This window comes from Poecilia latipinna, unplaced genomic scaffold (genome assembly GCF_001443285.1).
Source record: "Poecilia latipinna isolate Pla-1442-1.1 unplaced genomic scaffold, P_latipinna-1.0 Scaffold353, whole genome shotgun sequence".
Classification (NCBI taxonomy): domain Eukaryota; kingdom Metazoa; phylum Chordata; class Actinopteri; order Cyprinodontiformes; family Poeciliidae; genus Poecilia; species Poecilia latipinna.
This window is the reverse complement of record NW_015112969.1, coordinates 149,517-161,488: the sequence shown is the minus strand read 5'-3', so window position 1 is coordinate 161,488 and position 11,972 is coordinate 149,517. Positions and strand designations below refer to the sequence as shown.

Sequence of the window (11,972 nt, the reverse complement as noted above, 5' to 3'; positions counted from 1 at the left end):
GAATACAAATGATTTCTTTCTTTTTTTAACTTGGAAAAACATGCATCATTTTCCTTCCTCTTCCCAGGTTTGAGCTGCATTATGCTGGACTATCACATCAAATTACAGCGAAACAAAATGAAATTTCTATTTGTAATGTGACAAAATGTGCAAAAGGGGGCCATGAATTCTTTTGCACAGCACTACAATTCACTGTATTCATAATCATTGTGGTTTTTACACCTTCAAAATATTTTCCCCCCCTCCTTCCACCAGATCATAAAAGGGTAAAAGACTCAACTGTTGCCTCCATCATTAAAACCTGCACCCCTTCATGAAGTCAATGCACCTCTGTTGCGTCTCGGCGCCTGTTCTGTAATGGCCGCTCACAACCCAAATGGACTGAAGGGCTTTCATGTGTCCTGAACAGTACACTCCTCTCATTATGGCCCATAGTTATCACACATCAAATGGCCTCATTATTTTCAACAAGGAAAGGAGCGCAAGTGTGTGACCAGTTGGAGCTACAAAGTAACTTCCAAGTTCAAATATTAAAAAAAAAAAAAATAAAAAAAATCAGCACTTCGACTTGTACTATACAACCAAAAGGCTGCAGAGATGAAAGGTGCTGTGTATCCCCTGTCTGGTGCGATTATTAAAAACAAGAAAATATGAACCTTTGTTGTTGTTTTTTTTTTTTTTTTTTTTTCAATTGAACATTTTTAAGCATTTAAGAAGCCAAATGCGTGAGCGTGAATATGCTGTGCAAGATTAACATTTAACCCAAGCACATCTGAACACAACACTCCATAAATGGATTTGCACAATCTGACCGTTAAAGTGCACCAACAAGGTTTTGATTTCACAGCGACCGTTGCATCAGCTCTCAGATGAATTATGCCTATTTATAGTTTTCAAAGCATTTCACATCATTTACATAAAAAGGTCTAATTTAATATAAGCTGACAACAATTTGACAAGGTAAGATCAAAGGTTAAGCTAACACACAATAGCTGTTAAGTCTATTAGCATGGAAATGAATGCAACACCTCCTAATAGCCTGTTGTCATACCTACAGTGAACAGCCTAAATAAGTTGCAGTGAAAAAAATGAAAAGAAAAAAAAAATCACAAGGGCTGTACTTGATAAGACATACTCGTGTTTCTATGACAACATCCATGGCTCAAGCTAAGAATGCAGAGATTTGGATAATCGTTGTCACTGTGATGCATTTAATGTTTGTGCTTGGACAATAATGCTTGTTTAATGTCCAAAGTGCCGCATCCCATTCAGAAATTCAAAATGACTGCAGGGATGTACGACACTGAGCCGCATGCAACACGTTCCCCTTTCAGCGTAGTCTTATTTAGAAAATTAATAGAACTACTTGCACAGGTGCGAGATGCATATCTCAAACACTGAAATAGTTCAATGGTGACGGTTTTTTTAAGTTATTTTTTCTGTACCAGAGGAAAAAAAAAATTCAACATTGTTTCCATGTTAATTTATTAGTATCTAAAAATAATACAAGTTATTTTTTTTAACTAACTGGCATTATATAATCTAATTATTTTAACTGCACTGTGCTACAATGATGATCATGTTGAATTTCATCTGTATGTCACATTATAACTGTGTTGCATTGGAATACATTTTCCTAATGTGACTTCAAGATTTTATATCCAGATCCTATGAATAGGATCTGGATATAAAAAGCCTTTAAAATAGCTTTGATGCAATGTGGAGTCACTCAAAATAACTGAATTACAGGTTAGTGACAACAGATTAGAAAAAAAGATTCCCCACAACAGGATCTACAAACCGAATAAAACAATGAGCTGGAGGAAAACACCTTCAAATTTTACCGAGTATAAATATTTCAAAACGTGCTTTACTCATGCAAAGTTGAGAATTTCATTTGTTGGTGTCTGTTCATAAATAGGTCTTGCTGTTGGCAAAGCTGCAATGAATCAGTGAGAAATTAGTCAGGCAGAAGTAATTTAAAGATTTATTGTTTTTGACCATTGCTTCAGGTTGTACATTTTACTTGCTGGATTGCTTTGGTAATGTATGGCATACTCACAGTGGACCAACATTGTTTTGTGGTGAATGTGATAATGACTTTCAAGCTGTTAGCCTGCAGTTTCATCACATTTTATCCCTTTAATGACTATAATTGCCTCTCGAGGTGATATATTGATATTGGCCAAGCTCCTACGAGCTGTGTGTTATTCCATTGTGTTACTCTGAGTGTTAACAGACAGCAAAAAAGCCCATTTGACCTTGTGATGAAGCAAGAATTTTCTCATGCGCCGAGGAAGCCAAACAGACTGTCATTTTGCACAGTGAGCGGTCCCTGAGTACAGTCAGCGCATTGATTTGTAATAAAAATATCGGCTCACTACTAATAGCTAATGGATATTGATTTCAAGTCATTCATACAGGTTGAATAGTTGTAGCTTTTTTTCGTTTGTTTAAATAATTGTAAGTATCTTCACAATCTTTCAGACATGTTTAATTTGTGATCTGGTTCTGATAACAGAAAAGTCTTTTTTTTTTCTTGAGAACTAATGTAGTACTAGTGCCCTCTGCTGTTCACAGCATAGAACTATCTTTTCCTAAGAGTTTAGGTTTAGTAATAAATCAGAGGGGAGAACAGCTTGTGTTCTTCTCAGTGCAAATTATCTCAAGATCAATTTTAGAATGTGAAGAAGATTTAAAATAACTTTCTGGGTCTTTGGTCATGACTAATCAACAATTACTTTAACTTTTCATCAAAAATAATTCAGTCCATTAATGCGAAAGTTATATATTCTACAAATTCGTTGCAGTGTTATATTTCAGGCGTTAATTTCTGTTCATTCAAATGATTATGGCTTAGAAATCACAAAAACCCCAAACTCAATTTCTTAGACATTTTAAAAATGACATAAGAAACAAGACAAAAGATAGCTAACCGAAAGCATTTCCACATTGTATATGCGCTCAATACTCGGTCAGGGCTTCTTTTGTATAAATTACTCCATCAGCACAGTGCAGTCTGTGTCTCTGCTGAAACGTAAAGGAAGCCCAGGTTGCTTTGATAACGGCCTTCAGCTTGTCTGCATTGTTGTGCAGTAACACCTGGCAGGTTGCACTGAGACATTGACTTGCAGTATTCACTCCTCCAGGGCGATTCCGTATAGTGACAGTAGGCAATCGCTTGCACTGCGTCATTGACTTAAAAACCCTCATACATGTAGCAAATGTAAGGGGGAGGAAAAACTCCCCATTTAAATGAAGAAATCACCTCCAGCAGAACCTTCCTGAGTGCGAGTGGTCAACTGCCATGACCGACTGGGAGTTTCAGAAGACAGAGCAGAATACACGTGAGAGAAACAGTAATTTCTATGTTCATCAGAAGTAAAATGCTAGAAGCAGGAGTCGGACAAAGTTTAATTGTTGGCAGCGGTATCTCAGCCGATGCCCTCCTCCAGGAAGGCAGCAGAACCAAACAAAATGCCAGACCAGGAGTAGTTTCTATGGAGAGAGAAAAAAAACAAAACAGAGAAATTAGCAGCTTAAATTATAGCAAATCATGCAAGTCGAGGAGTAATAGAAGAAGAAAGTCCTCCGGCAGCCTGTAACAGCATAACTACAGAGAGCTCAGGATAATCTCAGTCCTTAAAATGAGCCATGAAAAAAGCAGAGCCAAGGAGAACCAGCTTTCTAGACTGTTCCCCTCCCCCACCTCTGTCAGATACGGCTGTACACTCTTAGATTGCCGTTCACATGAACAAGCAGGAATCTGTCGGACAGAAAAAAAATCACTGGAGGTAGAAACTTTGCCCTCAAGGAATTTGGATTCTGAGCCTCTCCAATCTCACACCGTGATTTCCGATTGAAGCGTTGGACCACTGAGAATCAGCCCAGTCCCTTTTCTCATTATGCAGGTTAAGATGCTTCTGATGCTGTTTCTGCTTCACCAGCGGCTTAAACAAAAGGAATCTCCCCCAAACTCTTAAATAAACATATCTTTATAGACCTCTCAAGGCTACACTCAACCCTGTTGCTTGTACTTTTCTTTCAAAGGTTTGCCTTCCATCAAACTTTCCGTTAATACACTTACACATTACACAGCACTCTGTAAAGAACGAACATCATTACCAGCGACCCTTTGTGCCTTACCCTTCTTGTAGGAGGCTTCTGTAATTATGTTTATGTTGTAAAACTATATATGGCTAAAGTGCTGTTTTTGTTTGGTGCATAAAATATACAAGTGTGTGTAATTAACCTACAAAATAAATGAGTTTCGCTTTTTAAAGTATGTAACTGAAAAAAACAAAACAAAACAAAAAAAACCTTTGATGATACTCTGACATGTAGAGATGGACCTGCTTGCCACACTTAAAACATATTTTATTCAATTAAAAAAAAAAATGACAAAGTTGTTTTCCTCACCTCACATTTACACTCTACTTTATGTTGGTAAATCTCCAGTGAAATACACTGGAGCTTGTGGTTGTAACGTGACAAAATGCTAAAAGTTTCCAGGACTATAGCTTTACAATCCACTGTACAAATGAGTGGAGTCGAGCAGAATCTCTATATCGATTTTCCTCTAATAACGGGCATGAAAATGCAAAACAACAACAAAAAAGAAAATATTAATAATCTTTTATATGTTCTGTTTTCTCACTACAAAAATAAACTGAACCCTAGGTGAAACACTTTCATTGTACAACATTTGCAGACATGTGCTGCGGTTGCTAAGCAAACAGTGACTAATAATATCTACATGGAAGAGGTTTGCATTAGTGCAGCAAGCCAAAGCACAGCATGTCTCAGTCTCTACCAATCTAAAGACAATGAAGGTTCACCACACTGTAATTACACAACAATGAATTTGTCAGTCACCTCTCATACATATGAATGAGGGGGGACGGATAAAGGTGTTCGGTCTAAATTTGCCAGGGTTTTTTTGACGTGAGAGCGAGAAAAATGGCCCGGCATCACATTCAACCTATCAAAATCTCCCGAGGGAGAGAATTTCTAAGCTTTTGTGTGTCAGTCTTTCTCTGTCATGGCTGGATATGTGCGGCATGTAGAGGGCGTAGAGGGGTAAGAGACAGACGTAACAGGTTTAGATGTTTTACTTTAAAAAAAAAAAAAAAAAAAACATATGGCAAGAATTATAGAGGCTGAAGTTGTTGGCTTTTCCTGTCAATAGCAAGAAATTACATGTGATCACAGAAGAAAGTAAATACACCCAATTTTCTCCATTAAAAGTTCTTACACCACCAGAAAAGAGAGAGAGAAAAAAATCTGGTCGGTTGCAGGCTTAAATAAATAAAATAAGAAAAAGCATGACATGTGATTCAGCGTGAATAGACATCCATCTATTTTGTAAAGGGGGTCTGCTACCTGTGGCTCATTGAACCTTTCACAATAACTCTGGCTAAAAATAATAATGAGCCAACTCATGTGTTTTTTTAAAGATACAATGAATCCTGAAAGTATTCACAGCATTTTAGTTTTTCCACATTATGTTACGCTACAGTGAGCGTTACTGCAAATTGTATTCATTTCTTTTGTCAAAATTGTACATAAACACCCAGATATGATGACGTCCTGCTGGTTCCAAGCTTCTTCCATTTATCAGTGATGGAGGCCGCTGAACTCATTGGGACATTCATAGCAGCATAAATATTTCTGGTTGCTTCCCCAGATTTGTGCCTAAAAACAGTCCTTTTTCAGAGGTCCCCAGACTGTTTCTTTGATTTCATGAGTGGTGTTTGACCTCTGACCTTAACTGTCACCTATTAACCTATGTTAATAGGTGTGTGCCTTTCAAAATCAAGTCAAATCAACTGAATTTCTCACTGTTGGATTCCATTTAAGTTGTAGAAACATCTCAAGGATGATCCTTAGAAACCGTTACATTTTGAGCGTCATCAACAAAGTATGAAGCAACGGTTATGAATACTTATGTAAATGTTATTTCTTGGCCTTATATTTTTAAATTTGCAAAAATCTCAAAAGTTTTTTGTTGTTTTTCCATATTGTTAAAATTGGGTATTTGTAGAATTTTGAAGACAGAGATTAATTTACTACAATTAATAATAAGGTTATAACATAACAAAATGTGGAAAAAGTGAATACTTCTTAAATGCACACTAGATATAAGTGAATTTCCCCAACAGAACAATACTAAACATGTCGGTAATGTCATCTAGATATCTTGATATACTTTTCTATTTTGTCTTGGATAATGTTTCACAAATATATACACACATACACACACATTTATTGTCAGAAATATTTATTAGAGAAACACTTTTGATAAAAAAAAAATAATGTTCCAACATCAGAACCCCACCCCACTCCTACCAATTTTTAAATTATTTTAATCTAAATTTTTTTTGTGAGACTTAGTTGTTTATTTTATTTTTGAAATTATTGCTGAACTGTAATTGAAAATAAAGTGCATCGTTAAAGATTAGCTAAAATGTTTGCACGTGTTTTTTCAAGTCATTTAATTTTTTTTTTTTTAAATGTGATATGTGAATAAAATGTATCTACATACTTCTTAATGACACTTAAATCTTAAAAACTAGCTTTGATCACACAACTGTTATGGGGGTTTTTTTCTGTGGAAGTTGTACTACTTCTCTTTGACCAGGAAGTGGTGCTTAAGCACCTACACATAATTACTGGGGATAATAAATGTCCTTCTCCCTAACTTGTTCAGCCATATTTGTTAGTGCTGACTCCTTTTTTAATTGGCATATCTTATATAGATTATTCTTCATATCCAACCTATAGCTTTTAACTAAGACCCAAGAAGTGAAACAGTATGGAGCTTTTTTTTTTTTGTCAATGTAGATCATATCTTTTATCCTGAGATGTTTCTAAAACATGCAGGAACCAGTTTTTGTATCAGCATATGTCTGGACCCTTATTTTAATATCAGAAGGGGAAGAAGGTTAAATTAATACTCCCATTGCACTGTTGCATATTTGAGTGTCGTAAACAACCACTGGCTTTCGTAAAAATTGCTCAAGCATCATAGTACTGTACACTACTGCTTATGGTTCAGCAGAGAGATCTCTAGGTAGACTGGGAAGAGTTTCTTGGAAATGTGATGAAATTCTCTGGCATGAGCATCACAACTTTGAGAGGGTATATAAACAGATGAAAAAAATATGTGCAAATTTGACAGTATTTACGCAAATGCTACTCAAATGTTGCAGCAATGCATCCATTGTCTGTACCTATTTGTTCATGCAGGGTCCCTGTCTCCATTGGCCATTTTGTAAGAGACAAGGTACACCATAGACAGGTTATCAGTCCATCACAGGGCAACGCAGAGGCATATAGGACAAACAACCATGCACACATTCACACCAAGAGGAACAAATTTGGCAGTCATTTATTTTGCACTGTGTGAGGAAAAGAGTACCCGGAGAGAACTGACACATGCACAGGGAGAACATACAAACTATATGCAGAAAGATCCAAGGTAAGTATTTGAACCCAGGGCCTTTGCTGCAAAGCAACAGTGCTTCAAACTACACCACTGTGCATCAATCACCTTACAATAATCAATTATCATGTCAAAAATCTAAAGACATGCTAAACCAGAGGTTCCCAAACTGTGGGGCGCGCCCCCTAGGGGGGGCGCCGTGTCATTGCAGGGGGGGCGTGGGAAGCTGTCTGGATGAAAAAAAAACAAAACATGAACACTGTATGCGCTGGGTTTTTACCTTAGAATGGCCAACTCTCTGTTATTCCTATGTCAATTTGATACAGTAGAGGCTTCCACACTTCCCATATTTGTGTCCTCTGTCACTTTTATCAGCAGTTAAAACTGTTTAATCCATTCTTAACATGTTGTAACCTGTTTTTCCGAGCCGCCTTTAAACGCAACATGAGCGCTACGACTCTCGCGCTGGGTTTCCACCTGTGAAGGAGACCTGCTGCTGCTGTGCGGAGCTACGTAGGTTTGTGTTAGAATCACGGCAGCAAACCAGCAAAACACAAAGAACTTTTCACAGTTTTTCCCTCCAAACTAACCGACTGAGTTGAGTAAAGCTGGTGGATGCAGGTAATGTTAGCTAAAAGATGACTAGCTAATATCAATACAGAACCTTAAGCTTAACAAGTACCTTGTAGGCTACCGATGTTAGTGTCTATTTTCAGCTACGTACATTCATTTTACCCCCAAAGAAGTCGATGTCCCCCCACCCCCCGTTAATCCATAGGGGGTGGGGGACGCAGAAAATGTTTGGAAACCACTGGGGGGGCGCAGAAAAAAAAGTTTAGGAACCACTGTGCTAAACTATGCAAAAAATAAAATAACATTTACTCACCTCAACATTTCAAAAGCTTAGGTTGGCTCTAATTGATGGCACGTACTTATAGGATAATGTAGGCATGTAACCTCTTTCCTGATAAATCTAGTTAAAAATTAACTAACGACCTGGGATCACTTTCAAATTGTGACCCCATTTTGTACCCCACTCTGTATCCCAATACACATTCAATATTCAAAGGTTTTCTACTGGTGTTAAGTTTTTCTTTTTGTTTTCTTTGAGCACATACTTTTATGATGTGTTGTTATGCTGTAGTACTGTTAAATCATAATAATAAAAAACATTTAAATAGCATTCACAAACAAAATTGCTATCAGTGACCCACAAACATGTCAATGAAAGTTTCCAAGAAAACATAAAAGCTAAAAAAAAAATAAAAAGACAGTTACAATTGACATGGATAATTGCCATGAACAAAATTAACACATTAATAGTTCAAGTCTATAAGTGGAATTCAAAACAATACACAGAAGTTCATATGTTTCATTACATCTTAATAATAGCTGAAAAGCTTTGGATAATGTATTTTTACACCTTTGTTGTCTTTTGAGTCTGTTTTTTGTGTCTCTTTGTGGTAATGAACATTTAGTTGTGGTCATTTCTCGGGTTCACTTTGAATAATCTCAGACAAGACCAAATTGACCTGCTTGTAATGTAACGCAGGGGGAAATTCAGTTTGTCTGTTCCCTCTATCTTTAGTGGGCAGATGTAATCGATCTACCTTCAAACTCACAACTTGAAAACGCTCAGATACAATATCCTCCTCCTGATGAAGGAAAGGGGGCTGCTTTTAAGGACTCTTCCACCTTACTCTGTCTCTCCTCCCTCTTCTGTCTAGGGCAATCTGATTTATTATATATTTCTTAGGACGATCTCACATTTGTCCTGTCTACATTTAACATTTCAGATATCTCTAGTGTCAATCTTTAGGAGACGAAGGGAATAGCTTTGTCTCATTGCTGTGTTTTGGAGTTTTACCTCAGGATATTCTAAAGTACATGTTGCATATAATCAATATTACACATATCTGAAATCCAACTTGTACCAGCAGAAACTCATATTTGAGATATTTACAACCAAATTATAAGAAAGAGCAGAGTTGCCAACATTTTTATTAAATTAATAAAAATAAAAAAAATTCTGTGGGAGGTTGACTGGGCGTGCACACAAACTGAAGGCCTGAGTGCTGAACACCTAAGCTGCATCTGTTTTGGTTGTTACTGCTAAGGAGTCTGTTGCAGGCAGTGGGTGAGCTAAATCAAATGATTAAATTAGCTTTTTAGCATGCCATCAAGTGTGGAAAAGGCAGACACCTTTATCAAAAGGTGTCTGCCTCATGGACAAAACAGAGCTGGTTCCACAGTGGAGATCTGCCCTAACCCATTCTACTTCACAAAAGTTTAACACTACTAAAATACCGTTACATTCTTTACCTCTTTGTGAGATTCTTCTAATGTCCATTTGCTGTCTCACCTAAACGCCTGTCCTCATGTTAGCTTGCCTTGCACTGTTATTCAATCTGAACTTGTTCAGAGTTCTCCTGGTGCTTTCTTGTCTCTGTCTCCCTTTTAAGTTTCTTTTTCTCGATTAATCATCACCAGGGGGAAAAAAAAGAGAAAAAAATACTGCCATTCTCTTGTCTGTGCTTGGGATCAACTTCACAACCAAAGAGATGTACATTTTAGGAATGAATAATAATTAATTTAAAAAAAAAAGATAATTGAATGAGAACAAGTTCATGTTTAGACAGTAAACTTAGTTCAGAATTAGATACTGAACAATGAACATGAATTATTTCATTTTCGGGTGTGTCAAATTAACGACAACACCAAAAATAAAAAATAAAAACTTTTTACATGGGCAACGCTGGGTGTTGTAGTTTGTTGAGTGAATGGAGCGTGGTGTTAGATTAAATCTCATAACGGTCTGCCTTACCTCGGGTCTGGTCCTCCTCTGCAGGCCTTACCGCTCTCTGCTGCAGAGAGGGGCTTCGTGACGTCACTGGCGGCTCCAGCGGCTCGTTGATTGGAGAAGGAAAAAAAAATGGGGAGAAGATTGTGAGGTGAGTAAGATGCACGTTTCTTTCTTCTTCTTCTTCTTTTTTTTTAAACCTCGCGTCCTCCCTTCATCATTCACACCGGTGAAGGTTCTGTAAGTGTCGCTTCTTTGACGCCGCCGGTGTGCCTGCTCAGCGGTCTGATTTGCGTGGTCCTGTCCAGCGATGAGCCCAGAGCCGCTGCTATGACCGGGAGAGAGAATCGGGTACACGCCAGGTTGTCGCCCTTCTTTTTTTCCCTCTGCCTCTCTCTTCTCCCGGGAGAGCGCAGCCGCTGCGATCAGCATGGGTGTGAATTAACCTGCCTCCCGGCCTGCTTATGCGTTCTGTCATGACGGCGGCTTTCGCTGCTGCTGTAGCATCAGTTTGGTGATGCCACTCGTCCACACCCACATGATCCGCTGCTTGCGATTGATCTGTGTGCACTGCAGATATGAGGATCGGTGATTTTTGTTACCGCTGGATGTGGCAGTGTTTACTGGGAGCCCTTTTAGCTGCTGTCAGTGTGTTCAGAGGGGGACCGTGGCCGGTCTGCACGGCCTGTGTGTGTGTGTGTGTGTGTGTGTGTGTGTGTGTGCTGGAACGGGACTTGATGCTGTATTTAGAATAATGGGCATCCTCTGTACAATATGTACAAGTTTTATATGCCAATTTTACAGTGCACGTTGTACACTGTAAAACAGGCTATTTTACTCCTACTGTAAACCCAAGATCATCGACATGAATAAAAATAAGAGTAGAAACGACTTAACATTCAAACAATAATACTCCCTTGGGACTTTTCACACTGTCCCAGTAAGCTATTGGCTCTTACGCTACAATGAAGAAGCTGCTGGAGTTTTGGGAACAGTGGGCCTTAAAGCTCTCCGTCGAAAAATCCCTTAACTAAAGTTGCAGCATTCCAGCAGAAAACGCAAGCAAACCTACAAATCATGCTTCAGTCCAGTGGTGGCATCTGATTTGGGCCATTTATTTACAACTGACAGATATAACCTGTCAGTTTCTTTTCATTTTATTTCAGAACTTACAGTCAATGTTAAGTTGGAATACCTTCTGCTAGGAATAGGGGGAGTGCTTTACGTGTGACGTTCTACTCTGCACTGCATTTTATCCTGCTTCAGAATGTATGTTGTTCTAGTATTTTGATTAGTTGTGGGGCAGCAGAACGAGTGCCTTGCCCAAGGCGGTGTTCATGCAAAAACTACCAATACTCTGGTTCAAAGTCTAGCATATGCATCAAGACGCTAACATCAAGAATTATTCACCGCACCATCAAAACTGGTGCTTCAAATATTTCCCCATAATAACACATTTGGACAAACATTTCTCTCTCTTCACGAACAGCTGGGTGTCTTGTAGCCAGCTGCATAAATCAAACTATGATGCTGCTCTAGCATAGCCACCTCTTTTCTATCTTTAGACAGGAGAAATATAGCAGAAGCAAGATCTGAACTTCCTCCTGCAGTTGTTGCATTAATTATTCTATTGTTGGCATTATTTTCTCCCATCAATTCCCCTCTAATTTTTTTCATCTGCTGTGTGACAGACCAATGCTGCCATGTATTTTATGCTGGCATAAAATA

At 38.2% G+C, this 11,972-nt stretch overlaps 1 protein-coding gene and 1 long non-coding RNA gene across 5 annotated transcripts in view; one reads left to right on the top strand and one right to left on the bottom strand.

Annotated features, from left to right (window-relative positions):
* Positions 1 to 10,357, bottom strand: part of LOC106949611 (uncharacterized) — a 15,853-nt gene extending 5,496 nt beyond the window's left edge. For both annotated transcript variants that reach the window (XR_001425409.1, XR_001425410.1), the window contains exons 1-2: positions 10,269 to 10,357; positions 2,937 to 3,498 (exon numbers count right to left, since the gene is read on the bottom strand). This is a non-coding gene — a long non-coding RNA (uncharacterized LOC106949611). The remainder of the gene's footprint in view (positions 1 to 2,936; positions 3,499 to 10,268) is intronic.
* fbxo41 (F-box protein 41) overlaps positions 10,312 to 11,972 on the top strand; it is a 43,542-nt gene continuing 41,881 nt past the window's right edge. For 2 of the 3 annotated variants that reach the window (XM_015035993.1, XM_015035990.1), the window contains exon 1: positions 10,312 to 10,395. The gene's annotated coding sequence lies outside the window, so the exon portion shown is untranslated. The other variant, XM_015035991.1, reaches the window with a different exon arrangement.